Source organism: Lithobates pipiens, unplaced genomic scaffold (assembly GCF_037356315.1).
Source record: "Lithobates pipiens isolate NorthernLeopardFrog02 unplaced genomic scaffold, aLitPip1_a1.2 Scaffold_16, whole genome shotgun sequence".
In the NCBI taxonomy this organism is placed as follows: domain Eukaryota; kingdom Metazoa; phylum Chordata; class Amphibia; order Anura; family Ranidae; genus Lithobates; species Lithobates pipiens.
In genome coordinates this window covers 108,375,843-108,403,108 of record NW_027507748.1, presented here as the reverse complement: position 1 = coordinate 108,403,108, position 27,266 = coordinate 108,375,843, and the positions used below count along the sequence as shown (strand labels likewise).

The 27,266-nt window shown below is 44.5% G+C and overlaps 1 protein-coding gene across 1 annotated transcript in view; it reads left to right on the top strand.

Annotated features, from left to right (window-relative positions):
- Nucleotides 1-6,395: 6,395 nt before the first annotated feature.
- AP1S2 (adaptor related protein complex 1 subunit sigma 2) overlaps nt 6,396-27,266 on the top strand; it is a 152,903-nt gene continuing 132,032 nt past the window's right edge. The window contains exon 1 of the mRNA XM_077480241.1: nt 6,396-6,548. The gene's annotated coding sequence lies outside the window, so the exon portion shown is untranslated. The remainder of the gene's footprint in view (nt 6,549-27,266) is intronic.

Below are 27,266 nucleotides of genomic sequence, written 5' to 3'. Positions count from 1 at the left end.
GGCTGTAAGCACCACTACTGAACACAACCCATTTAAGCAACACGCTGAAACTGTCCCACAACTATGTCTCATTCCAGCAGTTGTGGCGCTGAAAAGCCATCTAAACATAGATCACTTTTCAGATTCGCAGGAATGTTGCTGCTTGCCTAAACCTAGCCTAAAGCCCCATACACACTATTAGATTTTCTGTTGATTTTTTCCTTTCGGATTTACCAAAACCATGTAGTACAAGGGCCTGCCTGATTGCATACAAATTGAAACTCTTAAGGTTTGACCTCATAGTATATGGTTTTGGTAAATCTGAAGGAAAAAATCAGCAGAAAATCTGATAGTGTGTATGGGGCTTAACACTCATCTGCAAGAATGTTCCTGGTTCATCTAAAGTTGCCAACACTTCGGCTAGATTGTCTGAGATCTGATTGTAACAAAAGGGATAAAGTATATAAATGAAATGTATCCTTTAGGGTGGGGGACCTCACTTACTATTACAATTGTAGCAGGTTAGAAAATGTAAATGGTGATCAGCCTTTATTAGAAGAAACATTCCTGCAGATGAACTTTAGAACAAAATGTGATATGTATTTGTAGAAGAGGAATCTTTTTTGTTACTTTACTCTTTGCAACTTAAAGTGATTGTAAAGTCTCAGTTTTTTTCTATGAAAATAACAAACATGTTATATTTGCCTGTTCTGTGCAGTTGGTTTTTCACAGAGCAGTCCAGCTCCTCCTTTTCTTGGGTCCCTCTTCTGTGCTCCTGGCTCCTTCCTCCTGTTCAGTGCCCCCACAGCAAGCAGCGTTCGTGGGGAAACCTGAGCTGAGCCACAGATCCCTGTGCCCGTTTAGACATGGAATCCCGGTTCGGCTCCACCTCCTCTCTCTCCTGATTGGCTAACTGACTTTGATTGACAGGAGACAATCAGGAGGAAGAGTCCCATATGGCTGAGGCCCTAATGGACATCGCTATATAGAGGTGTGGCTCAGATAAGTATTAGGGGGTGCTGGGGCAGCTGCTGCACACATAAGGTTTTTTAATTGCATTGAATGCATTAAGATTAAAAACCTTCTGACTTTAAAACCCCTTTAATGGTATCCTGGCATGAAAATTGAAGATTGGCCTATTCCCAGGACCAACCCCTAGCCAATTAAAAACTGATAAAGCAGACCCCTCACCCCCAAACAGTAAAAATACACAGTATTGCGCTTCCTGATTTCTTTAGGCACTGCTGTGTAGCAAGGGTCTCACAGCTGCGCCCTGGGAAGGCTACATCACCAATGCCTTCCAGCAAGATCTGGTCTGAAAACTTGAGACTGAGATGTGGCTTTTTTTGATTTTAGGATCTTGGTGTTGGTAGAAATAAAAATGAAAACATTTACTTTAGCTGTATTTTCTAGCACATTTACCTAGGTAAGGCTAATGTCATTCTGGGAAAGTTGCACAGGGGACATTTTCACAAGATTTGGGCAGTGCTGGATCACCACATAGGCAGAGTAGGCACCGGCCTATGGACCCCACACTGTTTAAAGGCTCAGTGAGAATGGATCAAAATAATATTGATTTGAAATTGGAAGAAATTTACAATGAAGCTTTTTTAAATTGTTCACAAAAGATAGAAAGAAATCAACTCAAAGTAATGGAAACTTTACATTAACCAATTTAGCTCTGGAAGGTATTTCTTCCTTCATGACTAGGGCATTTTTTGCTATTCAACACTGTGCTACTTTAGCTGGCAATTCCGCAGTCATGCAACACTGTTCGCAAATTACATTTATATTATTTTTTTCATACAAATAGAGCTTTCTTTTGGTGGTATTTGATTACCACTGGCTTTTTCATGTTTTACTATATAAATGAAAAAGGAACAAAAATTTTGAAAAATAAAAAACGATATTCTCTGTTATAAAATATCTGATAAAAAAATTAAAGTTTAATTTCTTCAAAAATTTAGGCCAAAATTTATTCTGATACATGTCTTTGGTAGAAAACAAAAATCTCAATAAGTGTATATTAATTGGTTTGTGTGAAACGTATAATGTCTACAAACTATGGTATATATATATATATATATATATATATATATATATATATATATATATATATATATATATATATATATATATATACTGGAATGTTTATTTCATTATTTCTTTATAGTAGTAATAGCAGTGATCAGCTATAATGGGACTGAGAGAGTGCAGTGGGCAATCTGACACTGAGTGGAAACTGATTGACACTGACATCACCAGTGACACTAATACAGTGATCAGTACTAATAATATACACTATCACTGTACTAATGACCCTGGCCCCAGCTTGTTAATGGGGTTAACATCTAGGAGTAATCAAAGGATTAAGTGTGTGCCTAGCAATGTGTAATGTGTGCTGCTTTTACTAAGTGATGTGACTGTTTTATCTCCCTGCTTTGCAGGGAGGAAAAAAAAATGTATTAATGTAATGTACCCAATAACAACTTAAGGTATCCATAGACATCAGGTCCACATTACAGTTTGTCTCTTAAAAGCTCATCTTCTTTCAGCTGTCAGTTTACAAAACATGTTGGTGTAGTCTACATATGGTATGTGTACTGTACAGCAGGGATGGTCACCTCCATGCACCAGTTGCAGCCACTCCACTAGGGGTGCATGGGGGCTTCTCCCCTATCCATGCATCTGGTTCCCTAATCAACATGTGGGGCACCGGACGCATGGATTCCAATGGTTTTTTTTTTAAGCATGTGATTAGAGCCTTAGGTTCTAGTAGGCTTCAAAAAAGAGTGGGCTTGGGGCGCACAGCACTGCACCCTGAGCCCACCCAGTTGTGTGACAATAGCAAATTAATATTTACTATTGTCACATTGATTCTCTTCCCTGCCAATCAGGAAGCGGGTCTTGAGACCTGTTTCCTGATTGGCCCGACAGGAAAAGCAATCTTATTGGCCTAGGAGGAGGAGGGAGGAGAAGTCACGCAGGGGAAGCTGTGCCATGGCAAAGCCAAGGAAGGAGGAGGCAGTATGAAGCCACCGCCCGGAGGAAACCCATGCCATAGATGGAGTTGGTACTCGGCTGTTGACCGACCGACTGGGTGGCAGCAGACAAATTGTCGCCCCCCCTCCCCAAAAATATACCACCAGCCGCCACTGCCATGTACACTGCTTAGTTCAATATTATCCCACTAAAGCAAGAAACCTCCATAACCCAGAGAGGGGGCCCCAAGGTTACCACTGCCTAGAAGCCCCCACTGTGTTTAATCCGGTGCTGGTTTGGGATCTTCGTCTTTCTCAGGATCCTGAATGGCGGCTGAGAGTTGTCACCCTTGCCAGGCAAGAAATGTAGAGTATTTTTGTTCCCTTATTCTCCCATTTTTTTGAATGTTCTAGCTCGTGCTTTTTTATTCAGATGGCTGGGAGGTTAGGAAATAAGAGGACTTTCCATTTTATGCTTTAAATCTAAACTCCGGGGCTGTGCCTGCATTGCAAGGGTTAACTGCTTGCTTAGGTCTAGGGGGACAGTAAAAGCATGTTTACTGACTGGATCCTCCACTTCCTTGGGAGACTGTGCTCCCCCATGCTCTGGTGGTGGGCTGTCGCTCGGCAACATCACGCCCAATGCAGGGCTATGGACCCTTGATGATGTCAGGATCCTGGTGTATGGTGGAGAAGGCTCTGTGGGGATGGGTCTAGCTGCAGAGGGGAGCAGAGGATCAGGTAAGTAAATGTGCAGTTAACCCTTTCAGTGCGGGTATAGCTCCACTGCAAGGGATCATTTTAAAGTGGTGGTAAACCAGGGTGATAGAAATAAAAAGAAAAAAATTCCAATGCAATGCATACTAGCACATTATGAGAGTCTTACCTTAGAATGAAGCCCTCCAGCACTGCGCTGTCACCACTGAGAAGGCTGACATCTTCCCCCGGTCTTCCTTTCTGGTTCGCATCCTTGGGCTACATTAGTAGCCGGGGGCATGATGACGTCACCTCCTGATGACGTCACCTCCCGATGACGTCACCTCCTGATGACGTCACCCTCCACGCATGCGTGCGAGAGCCATTGTTTACAGCACAGGCTCTGAAAGGTCCGGCATACAGCGTACAGTGGTAACATTACCTGCATACCTGTGCAAGTTTAGCTGATATTCACAGTACCTACAGGTAAGCATTGCTATAGGCTTGTCTGTAGGTACAAGTGGTAGAACTGATTTTACTACCACTGTAAGGTTTCCTGGAGTTGAACTTAAAGCGGTTCTTCACCCTAAAGGGGAAGTTCCGCTAATCTGATCCATCCCCCCCTCCGGTGCCACAATCGGCACCTTTCAGGGGGGAGGGGGGGGCAGTTACCTGGATAATCCAGGTATATGCACCCACTTCTGGGCAGACCGCCGCAGACGCCCCCCCGTTGTGTTCTGGGAAACACACAATTCCCAGGACACAGCGGGGGATCTGAAAAGACGCGCAGCGTGACTCGCGCATGCGCAGTAGGGAACCGGGCAGTGAAGCCGCCATGCTTCACTTCCCGATTCCCTGACAGAGGATGGCAGCAGTAAGAGGAGCGATCGCTCGTTATCTGCCGCCGACATCGCTGGACCCTGGGACAGGTAAGTGTGATTTTATTAAAAGTCAGCAGCTGCAATATTAGTAGCTGCTGGCTTTTAATATTTTTTTTTAGGTGCAGAACCGCTTTAAAATGGAATTACATCCAAAACCGAAAATGGAATATATTGCAACTTACTAATTCTTTACATGTCGTGATAAAAATATAAAAAAACTTTTTTGGGCTTTTTCCTTTCTGTTTTCACCTGGTGATTTTGCCAGTAAAACACCTTCTGTATTATTCTGGCCATACACAAAATCAGCCGAAATTCGTCATTTGGCAAGTTCGTTCATTTTTCGGCCAGTTAATGGGCACAAAATCGATTATCGTTGGGACATTTCTGAGCCGAAAAATCAAAGGACAAGTTTGGAAATTTTCTGCCGAAATAACGATAAATTGAAAGGTTAATGTGTTTCCTGTCTGAACTGTTTGCACTAGGTATATGTAAAAAAAAAAAAAAAATGGATTAATTTATGTCCACTGAACAATTTTTTGGTCATTACATGATGACACTATCGTTTTCTCTCACGGCCGAATGCCCATTTTTCGAAAATTGATTTGGCCGATTTTTCGTATAGTGTATGTCCAGCATTAGAGTGGCCCCTCTCTGGATATAGGAGCACAGGGGGCACCTTTGGGCAGCAGCACAGTCAGTCTGGGGGGAGGGGAGTGTCAGACGAATTAGCAGATTTAGATACAAACTCCATCTAACAATTTATAATCAATTAAGGCAAACAGTTTTGTTTCTTTTGGGGTAAAGGTTTTCTTTAAATAAATGAAAGCTGATCATTTTAATCACCTGTCAACGTTGAATGGTTTGTCTCATCTCTGTAACTGATATCATCTGCTGGAAAGCTTATTCTTTTGAAAAACAACAGACTTACTGACTGCATCACCAGATGAAAATTGAAGAAAGAAAGCCTAAATAAAAATAATAAAAAATAAAAATGCAGCCATCACATCTAAGAATTTGTGAGCTGCAATATAATAAATGTTTGCTTTGGGGTTTAATAATACTTTCAGACAATGTATAGCGGACCGTCATTATTTTAATCTTTCCATTTATTAAATCCCCTGCCTTGTTGTTTTAACTTTGGATAATAAATCATTTTTTTTTCTGCCAGTTAATACCATATACAGCCCACTTCCTGTTTCTTATCTGGTAAAAATCCTAGGCTTATGACATGGTGTACAGCTCTCTCTGGCAGTTTGCCAGGAAAGGAGGGGGATGAGTCATAAGAGGGCCAATGGGAGCTGCAGAGCTGGAGGTGTGTCTGTGTAAAGCCAGGAAGTGAACAAGCAGCAGCTTCAGCTGCCCACAGTTAAAATGGCTGCAGCCAGGTTCAGTGGAGGGAGATTTCTGCAGCATATTTGGCAAGTACAGAATCACAATATATATAAAATAATATGCAAAGTGGTCGAAGGGAAGCTTCAGAATGGCAAAGCTGTTGTTATTACTTAACTAACACCTTGTTTAATGATGAAAATACTTTCCCTTTATTAAACTATACTTTGCAAGACAGATCGTCCAGTAAACGATGTGGAAGCACCGTCTTCTACCTGCAGAAGGTGATGAATGTGTCTCCATAACATTGGTCAATGGGAAGTCCCATGACTGTACATAGAGAGAGGAGCCCGAGGGGGGACATCCAATCATGTGACACCCCGGATCTATGTAGTGTGCTTCTCACATGACCCGGTGACAGGACACTGATATGATCTGTACTGTATGGTATGAGGATGGTGATCTCCCGCAGTGCCTCAGCCCGGTGACACTTCTCTCATTCACATTTTCCAGCAAAATCCCCGCACAATGCTCATCAATGTGAGCGCACACAGCCAGGGGACAGTGCGGGACCAGCATCACCTCCGCCACCTCCCACAGCACGCCGTGACGTCATGACGCGGCCCCGGGGACGTCAGGCGCTCTTGTCAGAAGAGTCTGGGCGGCTGTAGAGCGACTAGGGGTATGTGAGTGTGTGCGGGACCCCCGACCCTTGTCTGTCCATCCTCCTCTCCTCCCCCACCCCTCCGTGTGTCAGGTCTGAGGTACACCGACTGTGTGTAGTATACTCCTCTGTACTCTTCTCCTCACCAGCTGTGTGCAATGTACTCCTCTCCACACTGACTGTGTGCAATGCACTCCTCTCCACACTGACTGTGTGCAATGCACTCCTCTCCACACTGACTGTGTGCAATGCACTCCTCTCCACACTGACTGTGTGCAATGCACTCCTCTCCTCCAGTTTATAGGATTGTGCAATGTACTCTTTCCCTCAACTGTGTGCAATCTACTCCTCTCCAGCTTTGTGCACTATTCTCCTCTCCTCCTCTGTACACCAACTCTGTGCATTAGTCTCCTCTCCTCCTCTGTACACCAACTCTGTGCATTAGTCTCCTCTCCTCCCCTGCACACCAGCCGTGTGCAATGTACTCCTCTCCTCCCCTGCACACCAGCCGTGTGCAATGTACTCCTCTCCTCCCCTGCACACCAGCCGTGTGCAATGTACTCCTCTCCTCCCCTGCACACCAGCCGTGTGCAATGTACTCCTCTCCTCCCCTGCACACCAGCCGTGTGCAATGTACTCCTCTCCTCCCCTGCACACCAGCCGTGTGCAATGTACTCCTCTTCTCCCCTGCACACCAGCCGTGTGCAATGTACTCCTCTGCACACCAGCCGTGTGCAATATACTACTATACTCACTAGCTGTGTACAATATACTCCTCTCCTCCTCTGTATATAAACTGTGTGTAATGTTCTATTTTCCTCCTCACCAGCTGTGTGCAGTGTCCTCCTCTCCTCCCTCTGTACATGAGCCATGTTCATTGTACTCTTGTTTTCTGTACATTAGCCGTGTGCACAGGATTAAGGAGTAAAGCAGCCCATAGATTGTGAAACTTTCTTTCCTTCTACAAAAGGTGGAGCCTTCCCTGCCAGCAGGACACAATGATAACTGCTAGTGGCTATAGCTGCCGGCGGTATTTGCATGTACAAAATCTGGCAGGCTGGTTGTACCCATGTTGATTGATTGACCTGGGTACAACCAGCCTGCCCATAGGTGAGTTGAATCTCAGGTGGTCCCTGCTGAACTGGCTGGGATTGGATCCATCTATGAAAGGGGTCAGCAACCTTTTTCCACTTAAGGGTCGGATTCAATGTATGTGAATGCATGGAGGGCCACATTCACCTGCTAATAAATGAAGATAACAGCCCCCGCACCTCTGGCCTTCTTTACATTACACAGCCCCCACACCTCTGGCCCCCTTTACATTACACAGCCCCCGCACCTCTGGCCCCCTTTACATTACACAGCCCCCCACACCTCTGGCCCCCTTTACATTACACAGCCCCCTGCACCTCTGCACTGATGGGATGGACATTTAGCGGCAGCAGGCTGGGTGTGGCCCGTAGGCCGCCGACCCCCCCAATCTATGACCAGCTTGAGAAAGCAATATTACGATGAAACCTGTAGATGGGTCTTCAGAGAGCAGAGACAAGATGATGGAGTTTTGTGGGATAGGATACAGGAAAGTGCTGGGGAAAATAATAATATAGGATAATATAAGGGAATGTGTAGAGGTATAGAAAGCACACGGGAGAAAAACTGAGGGAAGAAAGGTGCCACTTAGGGCAATCCCCCTACACTGTCCTCTGTTTTCATTTGTTGCTACATATTATTATTGTATTTTCTTGTCTCTATTCCCAAATAATTTACACATTTCCCCTTTGTAATATTTTACCCCACTCCCATGTGCTTCTAACTGATGTTCTGGTCGATACCCCCACCTCATTCTCTTTTATTATTAAGTTTTTTATATTGGCACCTCCCTAATAGAAGCAACTGTATTCGATATATTTTTTGTTCCTTTCCATAGAATCCATTAATCATTCTTTTCTCCTAGAATTCTCTCAAATCACTCTCATCCTGTACATGTCCTTCATTTTACTAATTTCTCCTGGCAGCCCTCCAAACGTATTACTCTTCTTAGGTGACTCCCGTGTCATTCTTTTCTGTTAGGCTCCTTTCAAATTATTCTCTCATTTTAGTGCCCCCCCCCCCTTCCTTTTAATTTTCTTCTCATAACTGTCCTCTATTATTCTCCTCTATTAGCTTCCCCCCTCCTGTGTTCTTTCCACAGCTATCCTTAAAGTACTCGCCTCCATTTACCTCATTGTATTTTCTCTTCTCCCAGGTACTTCTGTGTTTTTACTTTGTCATCAGACATCGTTCTCTTTAGGCCTCATGCACACTGGGTGTTTGCTCTGTTCCTCTGAACGCCTTTTCCTCTGGCAGGAGAAAAGCTGCTTAAAAAATTGCTGTAAAAGCGGCGTGTTGCATACTCGTGCATATGTGTGTTAATGTAGTCTATTTATTTCCATATGTGTGTTAATGTAGTCTATTTGCCAGAATATTAGTTTATGCATCAATGAGCAAGCACACATAAATATAGCTGTTAGGCTCGTTTAGGCATGTCCTGCATTTTTTTTTTTTTGCTCAAATGCTTCTCTCCTGAACGCGTTGGTGGTGTCTGCACGCAGACACATAGGCTAACATATGGGGTTAATTTACTAAAGGCAAAATGCAGTTGCACTCTGTAAGTTGTTCCAGAGCTTAAAGCGGAGGTCCACCCTAAAGTGGACCTTCCGCTCATTGGAATCCCCCCCCCCCTCCGGCGCCACAATTGGCACCTTTCAGGGGGGAGGGGGGTGCAGATACCTGTACAGTACAGGTATCTGCACCCACTTCCGGCATAGATTCTGCAGAATCTACGCCCCTTTCCGAAAGTCTCCCGCTGCCTGCTGGGAAACACACGGATCCCAGAGACAGCGGGGACAATCCTTATTGCGCAGCGCGACTCGCGCATGTGCAGTAGGGAACCGGGAAATGAAGCCGAAAGGCTCCACTTCCTGATTCCCATACCCAAGATGGCGGCGGCAGCACCCGAGATTATTCGGGTGCCGACATCGCGGGCGCGCTGGGCGGGTAAGTGTCATTATTTTAAAAGTCAGCAGCTGCAGTATTTGTAGCTGCTGGCTTTAAAAAAATAAAAATAAAAAATGGACTCCCTCTTTAATAAATGAGCACAAACTCTGCTGACTTCCATCATCCAATCATGTGCAAGCAAAAATGCTGTTTTTTATTTTTTTTTATTTTTTTCTTCCTTGGATGTGATTGGGTATTCTTTGCAAAGTGAAGCCTTACCTAATTTACTAAGTTCTGGAGCAACTGCACTTGCAAAGTGCACAGTCTATTTGCCTTTAGTAAATCCACCCCATACTCTTCTAGCAGGATACCACATTGTTGTAGACTTGTTGTATTGTGTAGTGTTTATGCCCATCTTCCATCTGGTGATGTAGCATTACTTAATTTTCCTCCAGGATCCCTTTCTTTACTTTGTATTGTTTGTACTGTACTTCTTTTCTCTTGAATTTTTAGTGTATGTTCCAAGTCAAACATTGCCTTGGTGATAATATTGTTTCAAACTCTCAGGAATAGAGATGCTTTTAAAATAAATTCTTGGGTGAACTTTTCATTCTAATTATTACACAATTCCAGTGTCTGCTGACTGTAAAGCTCTTTGCAGGCTCCAGATCTGTAGTGTTTGATGACAGTTGTTCACTACAGGAAGTACACAGTTGTCAGACTTGTGAAATATCCTGTCCTTGTGTTGTAATCATTTTTTGAAGTGAGGTGCTGTAGTGCATACTACTTTTCTGTCAGTGTTCTGTGATGTGGGAAGAGTGCTTATTGACAGTGAGTGTGTGTGTGACTTTATTATTGAATGGCAGCATTAATTCCAATATGTGTGTTTAGTGATCTTATTGTGTAACCTATGCCTTTGTAAATCACTGTTGATTATTATGAGCATGTTTTTCCTCTAAAAGTAGAAATAAAGGCTATTCTTTTTTTTTTTTTACATTTTGGATAACATTTTTTTTTAACCAGGGTGCCTTGAAGTTTCTTTTAGGGGTGCCTTGGCAAAATGGCAAAAATTTTATACAAGCCGGCGTGTGGATGAAGGCTGCCTTTTAGTTACACTAAACCAAAGCACCATTACATCCTTCTAGCGGTAGGCACCCTAATGACCAATGGCATCCTCAGTTGATTAGGAGGATGTCAATTGCTTGCATAACATCCTTGTGTGACGCTTCTGGGGTCACATTAGCTGAGTGAGGGAGAAGAGAAACACTGGAGTACTAGTCAGTACCAGTTTGCAAAAGGGTATTTTCTTTGAAAGAATAAATCACCTCGAACGTTGGGTGTCCTACTTGGACTTGTGGATGTTGATGCATTATGTAAAACCATTAGAATATTTTTAACATTTTAGAATGGGGTGGCTTGAGACTGTCCATCCATTTTTAAAGGGTGCCTTGACTTAAAAAGGGTTAAGAAACACTGGGATAATGTAAGGAAGAGTTATAACCCCTGTCATTTTTTATTTTTATTTTTGCTTTACTTTCACTTCCTTTTACATAGCCAAAACAAAGTAAGGAGGTCTCTGGTAGTCACCAGAACTAGTCTCCTCATTGGATGACTTCTGTATTCCTATTCAGGTGACAACCCAAAACATTGGATTTTCTCTTACTTTAATTTTAAATGATGGCAATAAATAGGGGGGATCCCACTACAGGGACACAGGCAGCAACAAAGACCAGAGAGATGTTATAATCCCTTTCCCTCTCCACTCTATCCAAAATATAAAATCCCATTTTGTCATACTTTAACTTTCCTAAATTCTGATAATTAGTAATGCTGTCTGGTGATTTGAACCTGTGCTTCCCCCATTTGTTTGCCTTCTTTCCTTTCCTGCCTTTGTACTGTGTGGTTAGAATAACTGAACTTCCTTTTCACTCTATTTCTTCTGGTCAAGCAACCTGAGATTATTATGTTAAAGTGTTTAAGGTGTGTGTGTGTGTGTGTGTGTGTGTGTATATATATATATATATATATATATATATATATATATAATGTATGTCTATGCCAGCCCCTCTATTATAGCACACTGTGTTTGTATTTAAAAAACGAGCAATGTAAATACTGGATATCAGCTGTCTTCAGGCCGGTATCATCACCCGCAGCCTCTTTCCAGTTCTGGTAGATGTCTTCTGTGGGAGGGGCCGTGATCTCCCTCTGATGTCAGAGGGAGATCACGTGGCCGCTCGTCTCCTCCACAGAAGAAACCCATTGGAGCTGGAAAGTGGCCACGAGTCACGTGACCGGCCTGAAGACAGCTGATATTCAGTAGTTACAGTGCTTGTTTTTAAATAAAACATACTCAGTGTGCTATGCCAGCCTCTAATAAAGAGGCTGGCAGCGACACAATTTATATTTTGATATTAAAATAGCTATGGGGGGGGCGGGGCTGGAGACAGAGAGGACGCTGACAGAGGCGTGAAGGGGGAGAACAGAGAGCAGGCAGCCTATCACAGAGGGAGGCACTTTGACCAGGGTAGAGTCCATACAGGAAGTGGTAGGTTTAGGGTTTTTTTATTTTATTTTTTTACAGTTTAGAGGGGGGCAGATCACACAACACAAGTGCTGTTCTGTGTAATCTGCTTTAGGGGACCAGAATCGATATGTGTTTTTGGGTGTTTTTGGGTTAACAAACGCTTTAAGTACTGACTAATTTGTTCTGTAGCACCATGGTTGATTGATATCCCAGTCTTTCTAATACTCCAGCTCTAATATGCCTAAGTAAGACTCAACTGATTCACCAGCATTTTCTGGCAGGATTTTCCCTCTGTAATATGACATTTGCTGAGTGAATCTTGTCAGTTGGGATCCTGCCGGGATGAACCCGGATAGTACAGTAGCCACTATTTTTCACCTTTTACCAAATCTTTGTGGAAATCTTTTGGGAGAATCTTGTTAAATAACAGGAATGTCCTTTCCCTGAGACGCTTTCCATGGTGCTGAAACTGTGTTTAATACAGTAGGAGAGTTAAATCATTATTAAAGAATTTCTAAAGGCTAGATTTTTATTTATTTTTTGGGAATGCCAATAGTATGTACTTACCTGCCCTGTGATGCGTTATTGCTTAGAGCAGTCCCTCACCTGTTTAGTGGTCCTCTGCAGGACTCTCCCATCGTTCTTGTGAGTGTCTCCTCAGCAAGCTGGCTGCTAAGGGGAGCACTCGTTTGGGTGCACTTGTGAGCCTGCCTGTGCGTCCACACAGATCACACAGCACGGCTCAGCCATGCCACCTGATCCCTCTTCAAAGGATTTGACTGACGGCAGTGGCTCCTGCTGTTGGTGAAGCCTGTAGGACCAGCAAGATGGGGGAGAAGACCTGCAGCTGGGCACAGTGCTGGATTACCTGCCCTCTGCAATGGTTTAGCACAGAGCAGTGCCATCCTCTTTCTATGGGGTCCCCTGCTGGCGCTCCAGGCCCCTCCTCTTCGGTGAGGGCACCTGTGCATGCTCACTCCATAGCCGCCCAGTCTATGCCAATAGACGCTCGGCCCAGCCCCCCCTCTCCCTCTTGACGGCATTTGGTTGACAGGAGCCAGTGGCGGCTGCCGCTATCAACCTGCCCAATGTGGAGGGAGACCACAACGAGTGCCATTGTTCTCATGCATGTTGCTGGATCGGATCGGGCTGCAGCACAGAAGGTAAAGAACCCTGAGGCTTTAGAAACACTTTAAGGTAAAACCAACCCTACACTTTACAACTGATTTAGACTCAAAAACAAACATTTACTACATTGAAACTTGCTAGTTCTTAGATGTGATGGCTGCATTTGTTTTTTGCATTCTTTCCTCTATTTTCACATGGTGATCCTGCCAGTAAGGCCCCTTTCACAGGCTTTCCAATCAGGTCCGTCTGCCAGTTTTTCAGGACGCTTCATTCACCCCTATGGGGCAGTGGATGTCAGTGGTGACATGTCTGTTGCTATCCAGTCCAATCCTGTCCACTAAATCCAGGCGGATAGTGATACTATTTTCCATCTGTCTGGCAGGTCAGATGAAAATGGACAGGCAGTCAGTTTTCATTCGATCTCCTCATAGAGGAGAGCGGGGCTCTGACAGGTCCATCTCAGCACAGTGATCAGTGGATCAATCCCCCCACTAAGCAAGCAGAGTCCATCAAGCGGACAAGCCCGGGTGAAAGGTACCCTAAGTCGGTTATTTTTCAGCAAAACAAACTGTCCTGCAAATGTAGCAGCTAGAGGGCTGAGATGAATCATGTACCACTAACAGGAGTGCTTACAATGATCAGTTTTTATTTCTGTAAAACCTTAATCCCAAAAGAAGAAAACTGTTTGCTGTCACTGCTAAGCCTAACAATCCTAAAACTAATGCAGCCACCACATCTATTGATCGGTAAGCAGCAATATATTACATTTTTGGTTTGGGGGTTTTATACTGTGTTTAAATAAAATAAAACATTTTATTTAGACTTTGTTCAACAATTGGCAACGATCTTACAAGCACCCCTTCACCAGAGTTTCCTATGCACATAAAATTTTGCCGGTGGCAGGAACCTCTTCAATGCACAAACACTGAAGTAGATGGAACCTGATGTGAGAGGAGATTGAACTGCGCAGGTGCGGGCGCCATTTTGATTTTTTTGCCCTTTTCAGACTGGACTCTGAAATGGCAGAATACACCAGAAGCAGGCCCCATAAGATATGGGACAGGCCACAGAGCTGCTAGGGATCTTTGACCTCCAGGTGGTGGGACGCTGGGAGGACACACCTCTCCTTACAATCCAGTAGGTGAATATTGCTGCTGATTCTGGGATAGAGCAGCCATGGCAGATCTAAGCTCCCACATTGCCAGTGGAGATTGTCTACTTTCCACAAACTCCTTGTTGGGGCAATAGACTGGCTGTAGCTGCAAAGCATCTGTTTTTTTTTTTTTCTTCCTCTGGGGCTCGTTCCTCGAGTACTTTTGTTTCTAAAGAACATTTTTTTTTACCGGCTGTCTTTGCCACTGTGCTGGATCAATGATGGTAAGGAACTTTGGGACAATTGTAAACAGTCTAGGTGTTAGTCGCAGCATGGCCTGTGAGTGCCCCCTTGAACCTTTTAAAGAGTTGGGGGGTGGAGGAAAGATCCATTTAATCCGTTTTATCAGACACCCTCAAATATCTCCCAGATTCAATGATCAACAGTGAGTTTGCTCAAGGAGGTTATCCGTAAAATCCTGAACCTGTAATTTCTGTAACTCTTGGGACCTACAGTGACCCAAATGTGGTCTTTAAAAGCATCCAAGCTAGCTCCTCATACTTAAGCGGATCTGTACAAGGACTTGACCCATCCAGACAAGGTGTCCATACTCGCTATGCAGTTTGCGCAACTATACCTGATGGAAGACTGCTCCTGGGTTCAAAATGTATTCAGTGGCTACAAATGAGTTTTGCATCTTTCCTCCTCCATGCTTCATGCCACCAAACTTGCCTACAGCACACAACAAAAGCGTAGTTCTGTTTGCTGTGCCGGACCTTTTACACACCCAGGGGGTGATTGCCCCATTTCAGAACCAGAAGGGGGTCATGGTTACTATGCCAACCCTTGCATGGTGCCCAAGCCAAATGGTGGTATGTGGCTCATTCTAGACCTAAAGTACTTGAACAAGTTTCCACATGTTCAAAAGTTCCATATGGAATCTGTGCAGTCAGTGATTTGCTTCTCTTCGTCAGGGGGATTTCTGGCCTCAGCTATTCAGATTGTGGCCTAGCCATGGCACCATTAGTATTCACAAAGGTGCTGGCCCCAGTGTTGGCCCTCTTTTGACACTGTGGGATTTCTATTCTGGGATATCTGGGCGATCTGCTCCTGCAGGGACAATCAGTTGTGCAACAGATGGTGCATGTATTACACAACTTTGGTTAGGCTCTCAATCAGAAACATTGCTTCATACCATGGTCCATGATGTAGGAGTTTTGTTTCCTGGAGCTCCCCTCTATATTCTTTTGTATGAGAATGCTGGTGCTGCTCCTTCAGGGCAGTCCCGTAAGAGCACTGCTGAGTTACAACATCCTGACAGCATCAGACAAACTCTGTCCTTGAACAACCCCATGTGTACAAATGCCAAAACCAAGCTAGTCTTGGAATGGTGGCTATCTAGCCTGGTGCTGGAGTGAGAAATCCATTCTACCTGCAGCGTTGAAGGTGCTGACAACAAATGCCAGCCTGTCAGGCACAGAAGAATCATGGATTCCCCGCCCGTTTCTGTGGATGAGGATACCTAGATGCCAATGAAGGTCCTGAAGCTCAGGGTGATTTAGCTTCCCCTTTAACACTAAATCTCCTGCTCCAGTGACCCAGTCAGGGTTCAATCCAACAAAACCATGGCAGTGGCACAATAAATTACCAAGGCAAAATCAGGAGTCTGGTCACAGAGAAGCAAAGCTCATTATGACTTGGGCAGAACATCACATTTTAGCCCTGTTTGCTGTACACATTGTGGCAAAGAAGATGGGTAAGTAGACTTCTTAAGCCACCAATGGCTGGATCCTGAAGACTGGTCCCTCCACCCATGAGGTGCTTTACCAGGTTTGCCTCTTGTGCAGCAGTGAGTATGTAAAAAATCCATTATTTTCTTCTAATGATACGCACCCATGGACTGATAGGCGGTCTAAAACTCTTTACTAGGAAGGGGGTGACCAGGATACTGAAAAGCATTGTATGCATCAGGCTAGGGTAATTTGGGGAAGGAGCCCCATTTTTTTGCTGGGTAAACCCTAGAGCTGCACGAAAAATTTTTTTGCTTGAAATCAAGATCACGATTCTCGTGGCGTAATCTTTCACATTTTAGAAAAAATTGGACTAACTTTACATTTTATTTTTTTTCCCCCAAAAATTTGCATTTGAAAGACCACTGGGCGAATACAGTATGACATAAAATATTGCAAAAACTGCCATTTTATTCTCTAGGGTCTCTGCTAAAAACATACATATGTTTGGAGGAGCTAAGTGTTTTTCTAGCAGAAAATACAGATTTTATTGTATTTTTTTTACTTGTAAACAACAAGTGTCAGAAAAAGGTTTAGGCACATGAGACGCAGTTAAACGTGTGTTCAGATGCAGTTGGACACTTTTTTTTCAACTGCCCCTGAGCTCATTCAATGTCATCCTATGTGTCCATGCACACAGTCTCGTTTTTTGCCGTTTTTATGCAGTTGCGTTTAACCTCGTTTTTCCAGAAGCAAAAAAATGGGTTCAGACGCAAAATTTTCCACGTTTCAGATGCAAAACGCGGCTAAACGCGGCACCCACGTTTAGCCGCGTTTGCATTTATATGCGTTTTTAATGGAACCCAATTTTTTGGACCTGAAAACTCAGAAATATGATCTGAGAATGACATTTTGTAACCCGACTTTGGGGGCCCATATCTTGGGGCCAATTATTGCCAGGAACCCCAAATTCGGTATGCAGACACAGTGGAACTAGCACTACAACATATCCAATTTGAGGATCCTGTCACCAAGTGACCCCGAGATAGGGGGCCCCAAAGTCGGGTCGCAAAATGTCATGCACTTTTCTGCATCAGAGAGGGTTAGCTGTTAGGGGTTGGGTTAGTGTTAGGGGTTAGGGTTAGGATTCTGGATATTTTAATAAGGCATTAAAAAATATTATACTACCATATACAGCAGCAAAGAATTAAAATATATTAATCAGTACATATTTCACGATAAAAATATATAAAAGAATTGGCCAAATAAATTTAAAACAATTATAAAAAATCTAATTGACATACCGTATATACTCGAGTATAAGCCGAGATTTTCAGCCTCTTTTTTGAGGCTGAAAGTGCCCCCTCGGCTTATACTCGAGTCACCGCTGTCTGACTGCTCGATCAGCGTATCGAGCAGACAGACGGCGGACATTAAAATTCAAAAGCCGCGCCTCCTTCTCCGCCTCCGCCTGTGATAGGCGGAACACTGAATTTCCCAGCAGTCAGTGTTCCGCCTATCACGGACATCCGCTCATTCTCATACTACGGACGAGTATGAGAAGATGTCCGTGATAGGCGGAACACAGGCTGCTGGGAAATTGAGTGTTCCGCCTATCACAGGCGGAGGCGGAGGCGCGGCTTTTGAATTGTAGAATGGCCGCCGAGAAGAGCGGCGATCCTGGAGCGGCGATCCATCGGCACGGGACGGAGGAGGCACGGCACGGGACGGAGGAGGCACGGCACGGGACGGAGGAGGCACGGCACGGGACGGAGGAGGCACGGCACGGGACGGAGGAGGCACGGCACGGAGGAGGCACGGCACGGAGGAGGCACGGGACGGAGGCTTGGGACACAGGTAGGCTGGACACACACACACACACACACACACACACACACACACACACACACACACACACGGATGGATACACACACACACACACACACGGATGGATACACACACACACACACACACAGGGATGGATGGATGGATGGATACACACACACACACACACAGGGATGGATGGATACACACACAGGGATGGATGGACGGACACACACACAGGGATGGATGGATGGATGGACACACACACAGGGATGGATGGACGGACACACACACAGGGATGGACGGACACACAGGGATGGACAGCCATGTCTCACCCTCGGCTTATACACGAGTCAATAAGTTTTCCAGTTTTTTGGGGGTAAATTGGGGGCCTCGGCTTATATTCGGGTCGGCCTATACTCGAGTATATACGGTAGATTTGCTTTTAAATAAAATAAATTTGAAACTAGAAAAAAATGAATAAAAACATATATTAAGATTAAAAAAATAATTAACTATTTTAATATTGTTTTATATTAGAAATAATGAAAACATGTTAAAAATTGCCACAAGAAAATTTTAGATATTTTAAAAAATTGGATAATTTGCTATAAATAGACATAAAAAATAAAATAAAATAAAGGACAGAGAAAAAAATGCATCTGTACATCTATATAGATATATTTTATACATATATACACATACCTGATCGTTACCAACAGACGTTCCTCTGGTGACACACTGTTTCTCATATTGGTGTCCATGAATGTCAGACCAGGTCGTACTTTTTCTAAGAGCAGATCAAATGTGACAATGGACATCCGGCTAAAATTAAAAAAAAACTTGTCGGGGTAGGTACGCAGCTGCACATACATGTTTGTGAAATATCCAACAGACATTCGCTGTCCCATCAACGGATGGGTCCAATATTGACGAGCTCTGACTCTGGACCTCTCACGAAATTTGCAATGACTTTGCTGTCTCATCAAGAGCAACATCAGGAGCATTTCCTGACATATATTCAATATGGGATCCATTTCAAAATATACACCACAGAAAGAGAGGCAAATGCAAGTGTACAACTACTCTCTATGCTGCTGCTGCTCACTCTGATCAAAATAGCAGAAATAGTTAAAAAAAAACATGCTTTGAGAGCTTGGGGAGGGTTTATATGATGTTATCTTTATAAAAGCTTATAAACACAAACGCGGCTAAGCGCGTCTAAACGTGGCAAAATGCGTGTTTCTAAACGCGCGTTTCATCTTTTTTTGAGCAGAGTTTTCACCTGCGTCTCGTGTGCATGAGGCCTTAGTCTTTAAGTGGTTAAACAGAGTTCATTTCTTTGATCTAAATTCTAAAATATACTTCTGTTTATAATTATCTCCCAGCTGTAAGTGTTGTGTTAAACTTGGCGGGCTGTTTTTTTTTTTTTTTTTTTTTTTTTGACAGCCCTGAGTGAGTAGAGAACATTTCTGCACTTGAATGAATAGTGTAAATGCTGCAGAGAGATTGTGAGGGGGTTGAATCGCATTATTATTATTATTGTTACTGGGGGATACCAGCCTGAATGCCTGGTTTGCCAGACTAGTTCGTTTAGCACTCCCCAAAAGCTGAATATTCATGCCTGAAAAGTACTGTAGAATAAATATTCCCCACTTAAAACCAGGGGATAGTTTGAATATTGTGGAAGGGGAATAATGGGTACATTTTGATTTAAATAATTGATAATCACCGAGTGATCAACAGATAAAATATCACAGTAAAGAGCATTCCCATTGAAGAACTAATGTTGAGCTGATCCTGCTTGACGTAGTTTTAACACGGCTGAATCTTGTTTGATCTTATTTTTTAACTCGTGAATCTTGTTTGAAAATGGGCTAAAACCACTGGGATAAATATAGGGGATGATATGTGGGATGAGGAAAGTTGAATACTGGTGAAATATGGTGGCAGTTTTCAGATGAATGTCTTCTTGAATCCTTGATAAATATACCCTATAGTTCTTTAAATTACCTAATGTAGAACTATAGGAAAAAAAAAAAAGTTTTTATTTTTTTTTAATTTCATTTTGGATAGTGTAATGGAGGGTTATAACCCCGTCAGGTGTTATGTTTATTTTTTTGACATCTATGTCCCATAGGAAAGATTTCTCTTCACATCTGTCCCACGGCCAAAACAGGAAGTTAGAGAAAATTCTGAAAATTAAGGGAAAAATCTTGGGGGGGCCCCCCAGGTCACCAGAATTGGTATGCCCATGAAAAGATTTCTACTCTATTACTGTTCTGGGTGAAACCAAAAATTTGCGATTTTCTTTCACTTTAAGATTTTTAATGGTAAAGAAAACGGACAAATAGAGAAGGTTTTTCCTAAGAGCCGGTTCACACGGGCAACCCGGGATCCGACTTCAAGTCGCCCCAAGTCGCTCGGTTGAGAAAATCCGTGGTAGTGAATGGAGCCGTCTTAATGTACACTACAGCAGTCACTTTGACTTCAAAAAAAGGTTTCTGTACGACTTCAAACCGACTTCTAGGCGACTTGTACCCATCTATATTGAAGTGACAGTGTCACCTCTCTAATATTAAAAACTGGCATGGGTTCCTGCTCCAAGGCCAAACCAGGCCCTTAGGTCTTCAGGAAAGGGGGTGGGGACAAGCGAGCGCGCCCCCCCTGAACCATACCAGGCCTCAACATGGGGGATGGGTGCTTTGGGGAAGGGGGGCGCCCTGCGGCCCACCCACCCCAAAGCACCTTGTCCCCATGTTGATGAGAACAAGGGCCTCTTCCCGACAACCCTGGTCGTTGGTTGTTGGGGTCTGCGGGTGGGGGGCTTATCGGAATCCTGGAGCCCCCTTTAATAAGGGGGCCCCCAGATCCCAACCCTACACACTATGTGAATGAGTATGGGGTACATTGTACCCCTACCCATTCACCTGAGGGAAAAAAAGTGTCAATAAAAAACACACTACACAGGTTTTTAAAAGTAATTTATTAGGCAGCTTCGGGGGTCTTTGTCAGAATTCAGGGTTCTCTTCCCACTTCTCCGCTCTCATCCGACTTCTCCCGGTGTCCAGCCTCTTCTTCCGCTCTCTGGTTCTTCTTCTGGCTCCTCCACTATCTTCTTCCAGCTCTTTTTCTAGCAGTGGTCCGGTCTTCTGCGTTGTCTTCTTCTTCCCTCTTCTCTTCCTGCGATGTTGACATGATGCTCTCTCCCGTTGTAATGCTGTGTGCGACGCGCGCAATGACTTATATAGGCATGGGGCGTGGTCACTGGGTGATGTCACACGGTGATCCCGCCCCTTATGACGTCAAGTCCCAGAGCATGCTGGGACTGTGACCTCAGAAGGGGCAGAGTCATCGTGTGACATCACCCGGTGACCACGCCCCATGCCTATATAAGTCGTTGCGCACCTCTCACATGGTATTACAGCGGGAGAGAGCGTTGTGTCAACATTGGAAGAAGAGAGCAGAGGGAAGGAGGATGGAGAAGCCCGGGCAACCGCTAGTAAAAGAGCTGCAAGAAGATAGTGGAGGAGCCCGGCAGAAGAACCGGAGAGAACGGTGGAGTCGAAAGAAGACCCCCGGAGCTGACTAATTACTTTAAAAACCTGTGTAGTGTGTTTGTTTTTGTTTTTTTTCCCCAGGTGAGTGAGTAGGGGTAAGATGTACCCCATACTCATTCACATAGGGTGGGGAGGCAGGATCTGGGGGCTCCCGGATTCCGATAAGCCCCCCGACAACCCATGGCCAGGGTTGTCGGGAAGAGGCCCTTCTCCTCATCAACATGGGAACAAGGTGCTTTGGGATGGGGGGCCGCAGGGAGCCCCCCTTCCCTAAAATGCCCACCCCCCCTATTGAGGGCATGCGGCCTGGTACAGTTCAGGGGAGGGGGGCTTGCTCATCCCCACCCCCTTTCCTGACTGACCGGGCTGCGTGCTCGGATAAGGGTCTGGTATGGATTTTGGGGGACCCCCATGCCGTTTTTTCGGCATAGGGGGTTCCCCTTAAAATCCATACCAGACCTAAGGGTCTGGATATGCTCTTGGAGGGGAACCCATGCCGGTTTTTTATTTAAAATTTGGCGTGGAGTTCCCCATGGAGCTGATTATTCTGTGATTGGCCACGGCCAAAGTCGCCTGGCCTGGGGGCGACTTAAAGTCGTGTTGTAAGTCGCCACAAGTTGCGCTGTTATTCATACTCAAGTCATGTCCAAGTTGCCTCCAAAAGTTGCGCTTGAAGTCATGTTGCCCCTGTGTGAACCGGCTCTAACAGACAGTGGCAGCGATAATAATCTGACAGGTATTCTAATCCAGCTCCACTTTGTCCAAAAAAAATAAAAAATGGCTCTAGTTATACTTTTAAAAGTTAAGTGGCATTTGATTTGAATTGAGCATACTGTATATAAGCAATTTTTTAAATCTGCCAGCTAAGCTGAGCTCTCGCAGCCTGTTTTGTCACTCCTGGCTTCCTATGTAATGTTGTCCATGTGCTGGGGCTGGCCGCAGGGAATGATAGCAGTATGTGCCCGAGATTCCATTATTCTCTATGGCTGTGACAGACAAGTGTATTACTTCAGAGATGCCAGGAGCTCCATCACATTCTATAAACACAGCGCCAGTCTTGTGGATGCCAAATTGTTTAAACTGAGAATTGATAATGCAGGGCTTGACAAATTTGCTTTTGAATTTAGGAGTCGGCTAAAAAAATTAGGGGGGGCGGGGGGGCTGCAGAAAAAAGCTGGAAAGGTGGGGGCAGCTGTATGTAGAGGAATCGATCTCTCCATTTGCCTTTATGCAGCCCCTGAAAGACTGCTTATCCTCCTCCTCCCCTCCCGCAGGCATTCAGAGGCTGCCATAGAAAAATGGAGAGATCGATTCCTCTATATGCAGCCGCCCCGCTGTTCCTTCTATAATTTTTTTTTTATAATAGTAAGTGAACATGCCACCATTGACAGTCTGGCACTTACTTTCTCTGGTTTGGCTTGTGGTGTCTGTGGCATATGGCAGCAGTGACCCCTATCCTCACATCAGGCGATGGGGTTCCTCCTCTCTCATGGTCACTGGTCAACTGACCTATAGTTTCTGATCTGAATGGGTATCCGAATGAGAGGCCAGATGAGTGGCCCAGGTTCAAGGAGCAGCACAGCTGCTTTGAGCCCCCACAAGGACAGTGCTTTGTGTGCCCTATGGCCAGTCTGGGCCTGCCTGTTGCCAAGAGTGAATGGGCTGGCAAAAGCCCAGGCGCGAGACGCAATTTCTAGGCGCCATGGTGACCTGCTGTTTGGAATTTGTGGAGCCCTGTGATAACTTGTATGTATATACAAATATGCATAAGTAGTGCACTTGCCGTTAGAGATGAACTCCTATTAAGCGCCAATCATATCTAAACTGGTCACATAATATAGGTTCAGTCTTTACATTGCATTATTGGTGTGATCTGCCTCTATCCATGTGTATTAATGTTTGTTAATTTGCTGTACTTTTAGCCTGGATCTCCTCCCTGTTCTAATGAAAATGTATATGATGCTTGTATCTGAAATCTTGCCTTTGTTTAGATAGAACTGTGAGGAGATCTTGTTCATGTACTCTGATGTACTGTTATGTCTTTATGTGATGCTTTCTTTCATTAATATATAAAACTAAAAAACTTAGGTGTTTGGAGTGCTGTGTTGTATACCAGAGCCTGCTTTCATAGTTTTGGAAGGTTCTGGTACAACAAGGCAGGTAAATAAAACAAACAGGTGTAAGCTCAATTCATTAAGCTATAAGGCATGTGTTATTTGCTATAACTGTCATTATTTTCAGCCTTGCAGCTGTTATTTTGAGCTCCCATTGGCTTTGATTGTGAAAATTATGGTTGTTATGGCCTTTTTATAACCGTTGTTTTCTAGTTTCAAAAGTCAGCCGCATCCGCTCCGAGGCTCTATCCAATATGCTGAGAAACTTGTCATCTGATCTAATGTTCAGAAAAGCATTGATCAGCTGTGGAAAATGGAAGGATCCTGGAGTTTGCACTGTACTGTAAAGCAAAAATGCTTAAAGTGGATATTGGGTCAAAATGGAGTTTAAACCTTCATTTAAACCCCCATTTTAAGCCCTATACTAACTGTAATGGAAAGATGTATATACTTGCCTAATCTAAGGGTGCTCCGATTTGTTCATGTGATGGGCTCCCAGCACCAGCTTGAGAGGAGAAACGGCAGACAACAGATGCCCCATAGTAAGTCTATCGGTGACATCACCGCCCAGGCTCTGCAGCCATTGTTGCTGCCTCTCTTCTCCCCTGAAGCCAGCCACTGGGGAGATAACACGATCAGACCAGAGTACCCTTAGATTAGGTAAGTATAGACCTCTTTCCTTTTACAGGCTAGTTAGTATAGGGCTTAGAATAGAGTAGGGGGCAGGTTTAAGCTTAAAGGGGTTATAAAGTTTCATGTGCATTAAGGTGAATAAACATCTTACGATCACTGGCCCCCCAGCCCTCGTTTTACTTACCTGAGCCCTGGAAAGTCCCGTGTCACGAAAGCGCTCTTCCTTTGCACGGCCTTCTCGGCTCTTCATTGGATAGATTGATAGCAGCACAGCCATTGGCCCACGCTGCTGTCAACTCCAATGATGCAAGAACCCGGGGGCGGGGCCGAGTCCTGTAGTCTGCGGCTATGGATGCTGAATACAGGACTTGTGAGAGCACCTGCAAGGTAACCCCCTTGGGAGAGAACTTCCCAGAGGGGGTTATTGGAAGTGGGGAGGAGCTGAGGCAGCCGCCGAGAGACCCCAGAAGACGAGGATCGGGGCCCCTCTGTGCAAAAGGAGATGCACAGTGGAGGGAAGTATGACATGTTTGTTATTTAAAAAAATAAATAAATATTCAAACCTTTAGTGTCACATTAAGCCTCTCACACACGGTACGATTGTTGGCCAACTGAGCATCAGATTTTTGTCAAACGGCGTGTGCCAGGATCTTGTTTTGCATTCTAACGGTACACAATTGTCGTGCAACAAACGTGAAAGTAGTGACGTACTACGAGGTATTTCAGCTCTTGTCCACCACCCTTTGGGCCCCTTCTGCTAATTTCCTCTTTGGTGAGCATTGATTCTGAGCATGCGTGTTTGTACTTAGTGACACTAATGTATTAGTGTCACTAATACAGTGTAGTGTATTAGTGACACTAATACAGTGATCAGTGCTAAAAATATGTACTGCCACTGTACTAATAACATTGGCTGGGAAGGGGTTAAACATCTAGGGCTATCAAAGGGTTAACTGTGTGCTTAACCAGTGTTTTTGTGCACTCTATGTGCTGATTTTCCTAGGTCCATCCCTTCTCCCCCTGTCAGAACAGAGATCTGCCTTGTTTACATAGTCAGATCTCTATTCTGTGTTTTACACACGATCAGCGGGTGCTGGCGAACATCCAGTGCCCGGCACCTGCAAATGGGCTTCTGCTGTGTTTAATCACAGCAGAAGCAGGCCGCTGCGGAAGTGCAAAATGGTGTCGTTTTTCCAGTATTCTCACCTGTTGATCTGCCCAGAAAGTCTGTTATTTTTCACTTTCAACTTGAACAGCTGAAGTTAAGCTTTACTTGTTAAAGTAGAACTAAAGTCTTGCTTTTAAAAACTGTGAGCAGACATGCTCTTTCTTGCATAAGAGACATGCAACTACGTCATCCTGCTCTGGCCAGTGAAGATGGCCGCAGCCCGGCACCTGGAAGAAGCCAGGTAGAAGATGCTGGGGCTTCCAAAGGATGTCAGACATTTGAAGAATAGATAAGTATTGCAGAGTTTAGATATACGAATGATTGGATGGCTGCACACTCAATACTTCATATGGTTGCATGCATCTAAATCTGCTACAGCATTTAAAGGGGTTGTAAACCCTCATGTTTTTTCACCTTAATGCATCCTATGCATTAAGGTGAAAAAACTTCTGTCACTGAGCAACCCTCCCCCCCCCCCCCCCCCTCTGTTTTACTCACCTGAGCCCATTTGTTCCCCCGCTGGAGATACTCTCTACCTCTCTGGCCAGGGTTCTCGGCTCTTGGATAGATTTATAGCAGCGCAGCCATTGGCTCACGCTGCTATCAATCAAATCCAATGATGCAGGAAGTGGGGCAGAGTCCGGCATTCTGTATCTATGGAAGCAAATGCTGGAATCTGGAGCATGCCCACATGGTAACCCACATGGAGAGTGCCTCTCCTATGGGGGTTTATAGATCCAGGGAGGAGACGCAAGTGCACTTGGGGGACCCCAGAAGACGATAATCGGGGCCACTCTGTGCAAAACGAACTGCATAGTGGAGGGAAGTATAATATGGGGGGGGGGGGTTTAACACTACCTCTTCACCAGACTGACTATGCTGCTGTCCCTCTGTCTTCATTGCTCTTCCATACAGAGTGGAGAGACCCTAAGGCTGGAAACGTATTACTGGCCAAATCACCAGGTGAAAATAAAGGAAGAAGACTGAAAAAAGGAAACGGTTGCAGCCACCACATTTAAAGCAGAACTCCAAAAGGAGAATTTTGCTTTAAGTTCTCATCCACCCCCCTCCCCTGCCACATTTGGCATGTCATTCATTGTTTTGTCTTTTGGGGGGGGGGTCCCTTGTTTTCACAGGTACCCGCCCCCACTTTTGCTTGGGTCAGAGCAGGAGTTCTCATCTCCCCTCCCTCCCTGTAGTCTTTAGGGACATGTCGCAGGTCCCAGGAGTCTGCAGGACCATTCACAATGCAGCTCGCGCATGCGCAGTGGGCAACTGGCTGTGAAGCTAAAAGCAGCATAGCCAGCTGCCCACAGTTAGGGTGCCAGAAACCCGAAGCCTAGTGAAGAAACTAGCCTGGGTGGGACGGCACTGAATTCCTGGACAGGTAAGTGTCCTTTTATTAAAAGGTCAGCTGGTACAGGATTTGTAGCTACTGACTTTTTTTTTTATATATATATACCAGGTAAAAGAAGTATTGAACGTGTCTAGGTGACTATATTTCTAAAGGTGCTATTGACATGAAATTTCCACCACATATCGGTAACAACTCATGCAATCCATACATACAAATAAACCAAAACTAATAAGTTCAGATATCAAGTTGTGTAATAAAATTGAATGACACAGGGAAAAAGTACTGAACACCTGAAGAAAGGGAGGTGCAAAAAAGGCATGGAAAGCCAAGACGCCAGCTGAAATCTATCAGTAGTTCTAAAGCAATCCTGCCCCTTGTCAGTGCAAATTAATATCAGCTGGTTTAGTCTTATGTGGGGACCTATAAAAAGGTGTCTTGTTACCAAGGTGTCACACAAGAAACATCTCATGGTGGGTAAAAGCAAAGAGCTCTCTCGATAACTTTACAACCTTATTGTTGCAAAACATACTAATAGCGTTGGTTACAGAAGGATTTCTAAACATCTGAATGTTCCAGTGACCACTGTTGGGTCCAAAATCCGGAAGTGTAGAATAGAAGTTGCTGCG